Consider the following 11,154-nt stretch of genomic DNA (forward strand, 5'->3'; position numbering starts at 1 on the left):
GTTGACAGAATCAGAAGTCATACATATGCACACACTTAGGAAGTTATTTCGAAATGGCAGAGTGCAGTAAGAAAGGGAACTTGTCTCCTGTCTCTTTTCTCATCTCTTTCCAGCTTCCTTGCTCATCAGCCTCCCACAGGTCACCACATTTTAATTGCCCAAATGCCCACTCAACTTGGGATACACAGGCAGGTGGCCAGAATAAGACATCTTGGTGTCAGCTGCGATGGCATGTATTATGAAAAAGTCCTTATGCCCACATTCTGTCATTCTGTCTCATTAAGTGAGTGTATTGCTCGAGCTTGAAGAGCTGACACCGTGGTAACCCAAACTAGAATCAGTTCCCAAATGGGTTTCTTGTAAGTGCACTAAAAGTTGTGGTAGTGTGCTTAAGTTGCTTAAAATCAGTACAGTGATCCCATGTAGATGAAACTTGCGCTTGCTCAGTTATTGAAAGGTGGCAGTGAACAATATGCAATGTCCAGCATGCTTCCTGGAAAAGCATGTTTCTTTGTGTCATAATGAGATTGGCTTTTACACTATCATGCCACGGCAGCCCCATTTGCACAGCGGAGCCTGCTTAGTCCGACAAGGTACAGTTCAGCCTGCACTTTACCACGGATACCTTTATCTTATTTCCTGACACGCCACATCCTGATAGATCTCTTTAGTTTCGTACAATGTGATCATGGTGTCAAACATTTTTCACATTCTGTCAAGGCTTTCTATAATAAAATCGTGACCGCAATGCAGGTCGGAGCATTTTTGTCCCCACAATTAAAAAAAAGACTGTGAAAGCAATACCTATCATTTTATTCTAGTGCTTTGTTAATGTTGTGTTTAAGGTGGCCATGGCAGCCATGTTTCAAGGACACTGAGCTGGTCAGAAGATTTTTCTATTGTCAAAGCATTTGCCACCACACTCGAATGGGATACACGCTATAGAACCTGACCGGGCAAGAGAGGGTTTAACTCAACTTAGAAGCGCTCCTTAGTTTGACTGGAAGCAAATAATGCATTCTTTTCTTGAGGGTTCATGTGCACTAACATCCAATAACTTGGATTTCTACGACAGTGTTTGCCCCTTTTTGCTGTCGTGCAACAGTGTCCACATGGGAATGATCAATAAAATACACACACCATGATCTTTTTGTGGTTCATTCATCTAATCTGTTTATGATTAATGTGTGGGTAATGGTATGGTATAAATATACATAAATCCAATGGGACATGCAGTGTTTATACAACTGTTGCAGTGTCTCTAAAAGATGGCTTTGATTATGTGCTTATGAATGCTGGGATGATTGGGACTTTATTCATTTCCTCTGACAAAACCCTTTCATCATAGTAATGAGGAGGTAGCAAGCCTCTATGGGCTAGGATATATGCACTTCTGCCTATCCCAGCACAGAAGGGGATCCTCAAATACATTTTGAATTTAATTTCAAATGTGCTTGTAAGTCCAACATTGATAAGGAGCTCTGCAAAAACTTAACAATGGAATGAAAGAAACGTGTCAACTATAGTAGTTCAGTCACACATTTCATTACATACAGGCATATTCCATGTGTATCTTATTTTGGAGAGAGCCACTAAAATATTGCCATCTTGGGTAAACCTTCTTTTCTGTTTGTTTGTTTTTTTTCTGCATATTTATGAATAAACAATCCGTGTTTGGACTTATGAACCATGGCATGTGACTGAGAAGTTGATAAGAATATATATATATATATATATATATATATATATATATATATATATATATATATATATATATATATATATTCATTCAGTTTAAATGTCAAAAAGTGTTTGCGACTCCCAGTGGAAACCGGGTCAAAATGGCTCTTTGTAAAAGGTTGCCGACCCATGCACTACTTATTGGAAATCAAAACAGAATACATAGAACTATGTACTGAACACAGGGGGTGTGGAGGAGTTTGTCTGCTGCTGGCGTTAAAAAAATAGGTGTCAACAATTAGACAAGACAGGCGAGGCGGCATTGTTCATATAACACATTTCATACACAAGACAACTGAATGTGTTTCACACAAGCAAAGACACAACACCTAAAAGCATTTACAAATACAACAGTTAACAAAAGCAGAATTTGGACCGAGAATCAGGCAGGACACGGAAGTGGAAACGTAAGTTACAACAGAAAGCAGAGCTGGATGCAGAAGGCATGAAAGAAAGCTTGACGTTCACTGAGGCCTTGACATTCTGACATGGAAGACAGCTTGACTGCCTGACAAGTGTCACTGCGCCTATTCAAGTTGAAATGAAATGAAGTGAAAGACACCAGGCCACGCCCAACCCTTTGAGACACAACATCCAGTCACCACCAGTCACAACACAAAGCAGGGAAAGCAAAAGGCTTACAAAAATTACAAAAAGAGAACGTACATTGACAACATTTAAATGCATAAACAGAAAACTCTATAAACATTTAGGAGTAAAGTAAAGAAATAAAAGAGGATTACTAAAATAACTAAAAGAAAGTAATATTCAAAAATGTTTCGAAGACCTTAAAGCTAAGAAGAAGAAAGGGACTTGAATGGGCTGAACATTGGCACTTATAGTATATAATAGGACTGTATGTAAAAATGATGCCCGCACTAAAATTAAACTTAAAGAAACTAAACTAAAATAATCTGTAGAGTTTTAAGGGCTTTTTTGTGATGACTGAAGCCGCAGATTGGCGCGACCCCTTTTGGTGCGTAGCTTGTTTTTTTTTTCCATCGCAGCCTGTCTATGTCACAACGATGAGGGCAAGCATTGTTGTTTCCTGGCTTGGTTTTGTCATGTTCTGTTGTCACCTAGTGTCTGAAACAATGATTAATTGCCGCCAAAATTGATATGCACATTTCTACTCTGGTCCACTACAACCTGTGAAAATATAAAAGCACAATATTTTGGATTTACTGACATACAGTAAATGTAAGGTCCTACGAGCAAAACCCACTTCCACAAAATCAAAATTATTGTGCAGATATTTTTGTTTTACTATTATTATTGTTTTTTACAGGTTGAAGTGGACAAGAGTAGAAAAGTGCATATGAATTTTGGTTGCGATTGGTCATAGTTTATCCGGCCGTCCATGCAGCCGTAGGCGGGACAAACGCTTTAATTTTCTCCAACCAGCCAGAGATGCAGCGGCATTGTGGTGCGGGTGTGCATCAATTTTGGATAAATAGCTGCGAGACAAGGTTGACTTGTTGATATTTCAAAGTTGGACTTGGAAAGATTCAGAGCTCCAGACTTCCAGGGATGAGACCGACCCTTCAGCCGAGTGTGGCACCCCATTTTTGGATAGGCAGTGAAGGGAGTACCCCATAGACAGAGGGGGACTTCGGGGACTAAGTAAGTAAAGGTAACCCTTATGGATTTAAATTTGATATATAACGACCTAAGAACAATTCAGCCTACCAAAAGCCTCTCGGAGCACATTGTGTTTGCGTATTTGGTGACTGATGAAAGAAAATAGACAGAAACTGCACCTAAACTGCACATAGGCTGCTCATTTCTTGCTCTTTTAAGTCAGCCGTGGAAAGGCTGATCATTTTTTTGTATTTTTTTGTTTTCGGAGTTTGAAGTGGGCTTAAGGAGAGACGTACACATACATTTTGGGGCCGATTGATCCCCGTTATTTTAAACATATTAGCAATGTATTTACAATGATTTTGAATGGACAAATAGTCTCTGGTCTCTCGCGTGACTCCCACCAAGACATGGAGGGAGGGGAGGGGGGGAGACCAATAAGATCGTTACAATGATCAAGTCAACTGGAGATAAAAGCATGTATACGTTTCTGCTGGTCTGCTTGGAGCATACAATGATTTTCTGAATAGTTTGACATAATTGCTGAAAGTCGGGTGTCAGTATCAGCACACCAACATTTCAGATTTGGTCTCTGGTTTCTAAAGACAGTGACTCCAGATGTTTTCTAACAGCAATCCTCTTTTCCTTATTGCTGCAAACAATTACCTCTATTTTGGTTTGGTTTAGCTGAAGGAAATTTTAGTTCACCTAGTTAATTCTAGACAGTGACACAATACGTTAATTGAACTGCTGTCCTTTGGGGACATTGATAAATATAGCGGTGTGTCTTCTGCATAAACATGATAAGCCAATATTGGCATTCAGAAGCATTTGACCGAAAGGCAACACTCACTCTAATTTTCCATGCGTCTGAGCATTCACACAAATTCCCTGAGCATTCCTTGGATCACGGTGAACAACATCAGGCATGCACGCGCGGCCACACCAGTATAACACCTATCCAAAACCTGAGATCATAACAAGGTACATGAGGGCGTATGTTACAAACAAATTCAAAACACCTTTATATCAATATAGAACATATAATTGAATAGAGATTTGTGACAAATAAAATCATGCCTGGTTTGTTTCTTTTATTTTAGCCTGCAGGTTATTTTAAGAATAATCAATTAAGTCTCAACACAATCTGCATAAATGTGTTCGCACATTGTCCACTCCTAAATAATGAAAAATATGTCATTTAATGAAACACAAAAAAGTGTTTGTCACCTGACCTCTGAAACGCGTGAAATTTGAGGGGCTCGTAAACTACGGCCATGTTTGTACTTCCTGAATGGAGTGGTCCGCTTTAGGCATGGGCGATACCAATGATTTTGGATTCAATCCAATACCCAGTAATACTGAACTAAATATCGAAATACTAGGAATGTCACGATACGATAATATCAACCAAATACTTAAAACTATTTTGTTACCATTTCCATGTCATCCTGTCAACAGTGGCATACACTCCATGCAGTGCCTACGAGACATGGGTCTTCAACCTGATCGTTCTTCATCCAATCAAATGCATTAGCAAAGTTCTGGTGGACGGGAACAGAGCCATCATTCTGTTTCTGCAAAGGCAGAAAGCTCTTTGCCCTTGGCAACACATTAAAAATTCTGATTGGATGACAATACAACCTTCTAAATAATATATTAATGAATATACAGTATATATATATATATATATATATATATATATATATATATATATATATATATATATATATATATATATATGAATTGCAAATATTGCTACTTTAACTTGAAGATCGATATTTAAAATTGAGCCTTCTGGATCGGAATATCGATATTTTGGTATCGATCCCGCCGATTCCTAGTCCGCGTGTCACCTGCAGTGTCTTGTCAGTGGTGAGTGTGAGTGTATGTGTGTCAATGTATCCTTCAAACTATAGGAGAACAGCTGAGTGTGCTCCCTCGGTCGCACTATAGACCTTGTAAGGCACGGTTGTCAAACTCTAGTCTTCAAGAGCCGCTTCCCTGCATGATTTCCATCCCTCCCTGCTGCAATACACAAGATTAAAATGATCAGGGTCGTTATCAGGCTCCTTCAGAGCTTGATGATGAGCTGATCATTTGAATCAGGTGTGTTGTAGCAAGACAGATGGAAAACATACAGGAAAGCGTCCCTTGAGGATCAGAGTTTGACATCTATGTTGTAAGGGAAGTGAGAATATTGTGGTGTCCTGTTTGTAGACTAAATTGGAGTGGAAATGAAGGAATGAGTGTATTAATGTAATGTGTGTGTGTCTGCGCATAGTTCTGAAACGCTGTGAAAATGCTGTAATCAAGTTAGGCGCGCTTTGCCAGTGGCAACATAAGATGGCCGGCGGCGGCTGCACTGCTTGTTACGGCGAGTACCATAAGCGGCATGAGTAGTCCCTTATAAGTCGTGGAGGCAGATGGCGTGTTTACATTCTGTGAGTGAGGCCCCACTTTTTTACAAATCAGGGAATTTCCCAGAGGTGTTATCAAGCTTAAAGAGATCAGTGAGCCGACATGGTCTATTTTTCAATAACAAGCTCAATTTATGTTGTTTTTTTTTATCAGGAAAATGATAGCTTGCATTTTAACTTTTATCAATTTGTTTTGGAGGAATCAGTACAAAACTAACGTGTTCAGGAACGCCTACAATTAATGAGCAATTTGACCAAATCCGCTTCCCTCCCTCCATGCCTTGTGTGACGTCACGAGAGGGACCGATTACATTTTGTCATTCCGTCATTGTAAATAAAGTTGCTAATACAGTGAGTCCTAATTTTACGAACGAGTTCCGTTCCTACACTGTCCATGTAACACAAATTTCCGTGTATGTCAGATTTCACCGTTAAAGTCGAAAATTTACGTCAAAACACTTGGTACGAAAAAACGAAAATACATTAAAATAAAAAGCATAAGTTGTTGTATTTCGCATTCACACTCTGCGCATGCTAATTGCTCAACCGCAAGAAATGCTGGACTTTGTAGTACAGGAAGTGCTTGTATGCGGAAATTCATTGTTTGGCGCAAAACCCATCGCAAATACATAAGCAGAGGTAAACAAGCTCAGAGACGCAGCAATAAAGCACACTTTTGGAGCAAGGAGGAAACTGGCTGCTCCATTCATGTGGTGACTGACATGAATATCAAATGTTTATTTGACCGTTGAAAGTAACAAGCGGAAATGACGTCCATTTGAGTCATGACTCCGCATGTCGCAGTACACAGCGGGTTATTCAAATGTCGGAGCAACTCTGTTCCGCTCAATCATGTAAATGGGATATTCAGAATGTTTCAGAAATCGGAATTTTGACTTTAACCCAAATATTGACTGCATCTAAACGTAGTCACTATGGTGCTAGTGACAAAATGGTGGAGGAGGCACAGGCGTCGTAAAGTTGAAACGCTGTACGTCGTAATACGAGGACTGCCTGTCGGCCCCAGTACATGTGGACATCTCTACTTAGGCCCACTTCAACCTCTGAAAACGATTAGCCTTTCCATGTCTGACCAAAAAGAGAAAGAAATCAGCAGCCTACAGCAGCAGCCGAGGTGCAGTTGGGGTGCCCTTGTTGCATACGTCGTTTCAAGTCCTAAGTCACCAAGATGCTCAAAGACATTGCGTCCGGAGAAGCTTTTTCGTTAGCTGAATTGCTCATAGGTTGTTATAGATTACTTTTAAATTGTTAGCTTGACTTACTTTTTCTCCGAGGCCCACCGCTGCGCCGCCTATCCGAAAATGAGGTGCGTTAAAGGCCATACTCGGCTGAAGGGACGGCCTTGCTGGAAATCCGGTGCTCTTAAATCTTTCAAAGTCCAACTTAGACATTTTGAAAAGCTTACCTCTGGGGCTTGTATTTATCCAAAATTGACGCGCATGGGCTGGCCTACTCGCACAGCGAGGACTGGATGGACCGAATTAAAGTGTTCGCCGCAACGAGACCTACACGGTGCTCCTCGCTCGCTGACCGGTCGTGGCAAACACTGCTGAAGGTGGACACGTAGCCTCTTGGCTGCCTAGACGAATCTCCGTGAAACGGAGCCCCATGTCTTTTCAAAGTTTATACATCCATCCATCCTTGAATCACGCGCCGCACCAGTGATGCCGAGCGGCTACTGGCTGACCGGTGGCGGCGTGTAGCTAACTCCTACTCGAGAGCATGAGCAGGCAGCTCGTCTGAGACACTAACCCTCATGTATGGACGGTAAGTAGTTGATATCCTGCTAACTTTGACTGTTAGCAATAGAGAGCTAATTCTGCCTAGACTAGCCGCGGGAGCTAGTGGGAGGTAGCGGGAGCCAACAGCCATCGCTGCTTGGCTGCTATGGGAAAACCCTTTTTTGCCCGACCGGCTGCGACCCTCCACCCTTGACCTGGGTACCCTGCCGGCCGCGACCCCCAGGCCATATTCATTAACATTGCCCCCCCCCCCGAATAAAATCTCATCATGATCACCTCCACAAAATCCAAAATACCATGGCCATTGCTCCTCCACTTTCACAAGCTGAAGTGGACAAGAGCATGAATGCCCCACACGAACCCCAAATGGTTGTATTTCAGACATTTAGCGACGCTAAACTCGTGTCTCAGGAGGAAGAGAGACGGCGGCTTGCAGCAGCAGCAGGTAGATTGGAGCCCCCCGCTTCCCTCCCCGGCTAAAGGTAGGATTGGGACGGCTAATAGCAACAACTAGCTTCAGGTCGTTAAAACAAAAGGCGTTAGCACAACAACATTAGCTCCTTACTATCCGCCCAGCGTGTGGAGGTGAAGATGAGCCCCTGTCTTCATGTCGCCTCGCAAGCAGGCGCGTGCGGTGTCCCTGCTTGTTTGCTTGCAGCCGCGACCTGCCTCGGTGAAGCGGCGTGAGACGAGTGTGGCCGCATTGGAACGTGCCATTTCGGCTGTTACGTCCAAATTGGACGGCGCGTTCTAAGTCGAAAAACTGGGTCCATTCCTCCTCAAATAAATGTGCATGTCTACTCATTCCCACTTCAGTCTCTGTAAATATCCTGACTGGTGTTTAATGCCTCGCCCGTTATAACCGTGATCAGCAAAGAAGCAGTGTTTTTTTTTGTTTTTTTTTTAAGCAAAGAAGCAGTGTGCGCTCGTCCCAGCCTAAATCTATGTAGCTCTGCTGACTTCCACATTTCCTCATTCTCATATAAATCAGCCACAGAGAGGTTAATCCTTTTAATATGTTGAAGTGGGCATTCGTAGAGATGTCCACATAAATTTTGGTGCCAATTTATCGCCGTTTTTGGACCTTATAAGCAATAAAAGTACAATGCTTTCCAATGGAGACTTTGGAATCGGTTCCTCGCGTGACTCCGGCCGAACATGGATAGAACGCTTAGGGGACGTGGCCATTCTCCTCATTAACAAGGGGCGTTATTCATGGAGTTACTTGTTAACTAATTTCTCCAAAATTAATGGATAAAAGAGAAAATGGCAACTCTTTTCATTTTCCTGATCAAAAAATATATAAAATGAACTTGTTAGTGAATACATGGCCATCCCGGCCCCACCGTCCATTTAAACGCTGTTTTAGTTGTAAATATTTTTGCTTTTCCCTTATTAGAGCAGCATCGGTTACTCTGGTTGGTTTTGTGTGGAGATGGGACGGATTGAATCTGACCCTTAAACTTGTCGGCTATTAACAGGCACCTAACATTGTCTGAGCTCGCTGATTTCCTGTATTTCTTGCACAGTAGGGTGAATTGTGGAACCTCGTCACAAATCAACCAAATGTGCCCATAAGATCTTAGACAGTGATCAATCACTATCCATCTCCAGATTTATGGAATAGTTTTATCTGTCACCACTTTAAAGTTTCAAAAGTTGCAGCCTTTTGAATTCATGATATAAAAAATGTTATTATGTTTTTTTAATAATGGCGCTTGAAGGGTTGACAAACAAAAACACTATACTGTACATTGTAATTTGGGATCTAAAATTCATTAATTGCAGTGGGGGGGCTGTTGAAAAAAATGATTGCACATCATGTCATGTCTGTCATCTTCCACACCGCTTATCCTGTACAGGGTTGCGGGGAGGAGCTGGAGCCTATCCCAGCTGACAATGGGCGAAAGGTAAACTACACCCTAAATTTCGGCGAAAGGCAGAGTACACCCTAAACTAGCCGCCAGCCAGTCGCGGGGCACACACAGACAGTCACTGAGTGGGAACCGATCCCACGCTGCCGGCACACAACTCAGATAAGTGTACCACTACACCATCAGCGGCCTCATGATTGCACATATTGATTAAAAATATGCACCTAAAACAAATGTACTTATTTACTTTGACAATAGTTTTGTAGTATCAATCTAAATCTTAAAGGGGGAAGTCTACCCTTTTTTTTTTTTTTTTTCAAGAATATGTTCTATGCAGACCCACTAGTTGAAACAAGGCATTCTGATTAATGTTGCGTTTGTGGAAGGTTTATTACTATACGCCTGTTTCACGTACTTTGCAAATCACTCAAGTGTTGGAACCTAATACAGTAAGTCAAGAAATACAGGACTCAACGCATATTCTCCTAAATTCGCAAAATGCTACAAAGTTCTTGACTTGTATCTGTTCTCTTTGTAATTTCAGTCGCCTGATGTGACAGCACTTCAGACAGTTGTCGTCAAAGGCCTGCTGGTTCTCCTCACTCCACTGAAGTTTGCAATACTTGCCTCGTAAGTAAAAGAAACATTGATATCAGTTTATTGACAAATCATGTTTATGTATTTCATATTTCATTTAAATTGTAATTATTTTCCCCAACACAGTTAAAAAATCCCCTTGGATGAACTGAAAAAAGACATTGTCAACCAAGAGTACTGTATATAAAATCTTTAAAACGAGTTCAAATTTAAAATCTTAGCAATTTCCCTCGCTTCCTCCTCCAAAAGAAGACCACATTCAATAACTAGTCCTGTGTGATTTTTTTGCAGGACACAGCGAAAGAAGAAGCACTTGCCTCAGTCACATTTGGGGTTCGGAATGTATTTGAAGATGCTCAACTGCAGGGTCCAAATAGAGTGCAACTCCAGCGCATCTCCACTGCTATCATACTTGGGTGGGACGTACTGTTATGGAGAATATCAGAGACTTTTCCCAGGCAGTCTGTCTTCTGTTTGAACTCATGTTTGCCCTTAACTTAGACTACCCAAAGTCCATGCGAAACACATTTCGATCCATTCAGGCAGTGATGTTTGGATTGGGAAACAAAAACCTCCCTCCCAAATTAATCACACTGCAGAACAAGCTAATGGCGTAGACCAGTTTGAATTGCTAAACATAGACTTTGCAGATTTTGTGAAAAAAAAAAAAAAAAAAAAAACAATGTTCCAAGCAAATGTTTGGGGTTGTCATTTCCGGCGCCGCGCGAGTGCCTGCCCGCTACAGCAGCTCCGGCTCACCGGTGAGCCTTTTTGTGTGTTTTTTCTACCTTACTATTATTCTACCTCCTACCTTTTTCACATAGTTGATGGTCGTAAACTTGTGTAGCAATGACAACCAAATTGCAGTATTCTTGCTGCTGCTGGTGGCTATTTTTTGCGCGATCGTGTGGAGAACACCATACCCACTAAGACAGTAAGGTGTTTCTCCAACAACAAACCCTGGATCACACCAGACATAAAAGCTCTCCTGAAGGAGAAGAAGAGGGCTTTTGCGTCAGGCAACAAAGAGGAGCGGAAGATTGTGCAGCGCCAGCTGAGGAGGAGGATCAGAGAGGGAAAAAGGTCCTACAGGAAGAGGATGGAGGAGCAGCTGCTGCAGAATAATGCCAGGGGGGTCTGGAGGGGCCTGAAGACCATCTCAGGACACGGACAACCCAA

General features: G+C 41.9%; 1 long non-coding RNA gene across 1 annotated transcript; it reads left to right on the forward strand.

Moving 5' to 3' along the window:
* Window positions 1-9,437: 9,437 nt before the first annotated feature.
* On the forward strand, window positions 9,438-10,533 carry LOC147152226 (uncharacterized). The gene is made up of 3 exons (XR_015089947.1): window positions 9,438-9,827; window positions 9,923-10,008; window positions 10,267-10,533. It is a non-coding gene; the product is annotated as an uncharacterized LOC147152226 (long non-coding RNA).
* The last annotated feature ends 621 nt before the right edge of the window (window positions 10,534-11,154 follow it).

This window comes from Filicampus tigris, chromosome 2, assembly GCF_054856515.1.
Source record: "Filicampus tigris isolate MCC_2025a chromosome 2, RoL_Ftig_1.0, whole genome shotgun sequence".
NCBI classification, from domain to species: domain Eukaryota; kingdom Metazoa; phylum Chordata; class Actinopteri; order Syngnathiformes; family Syngnathidae; genus Filicampus; species Filicampus tigris.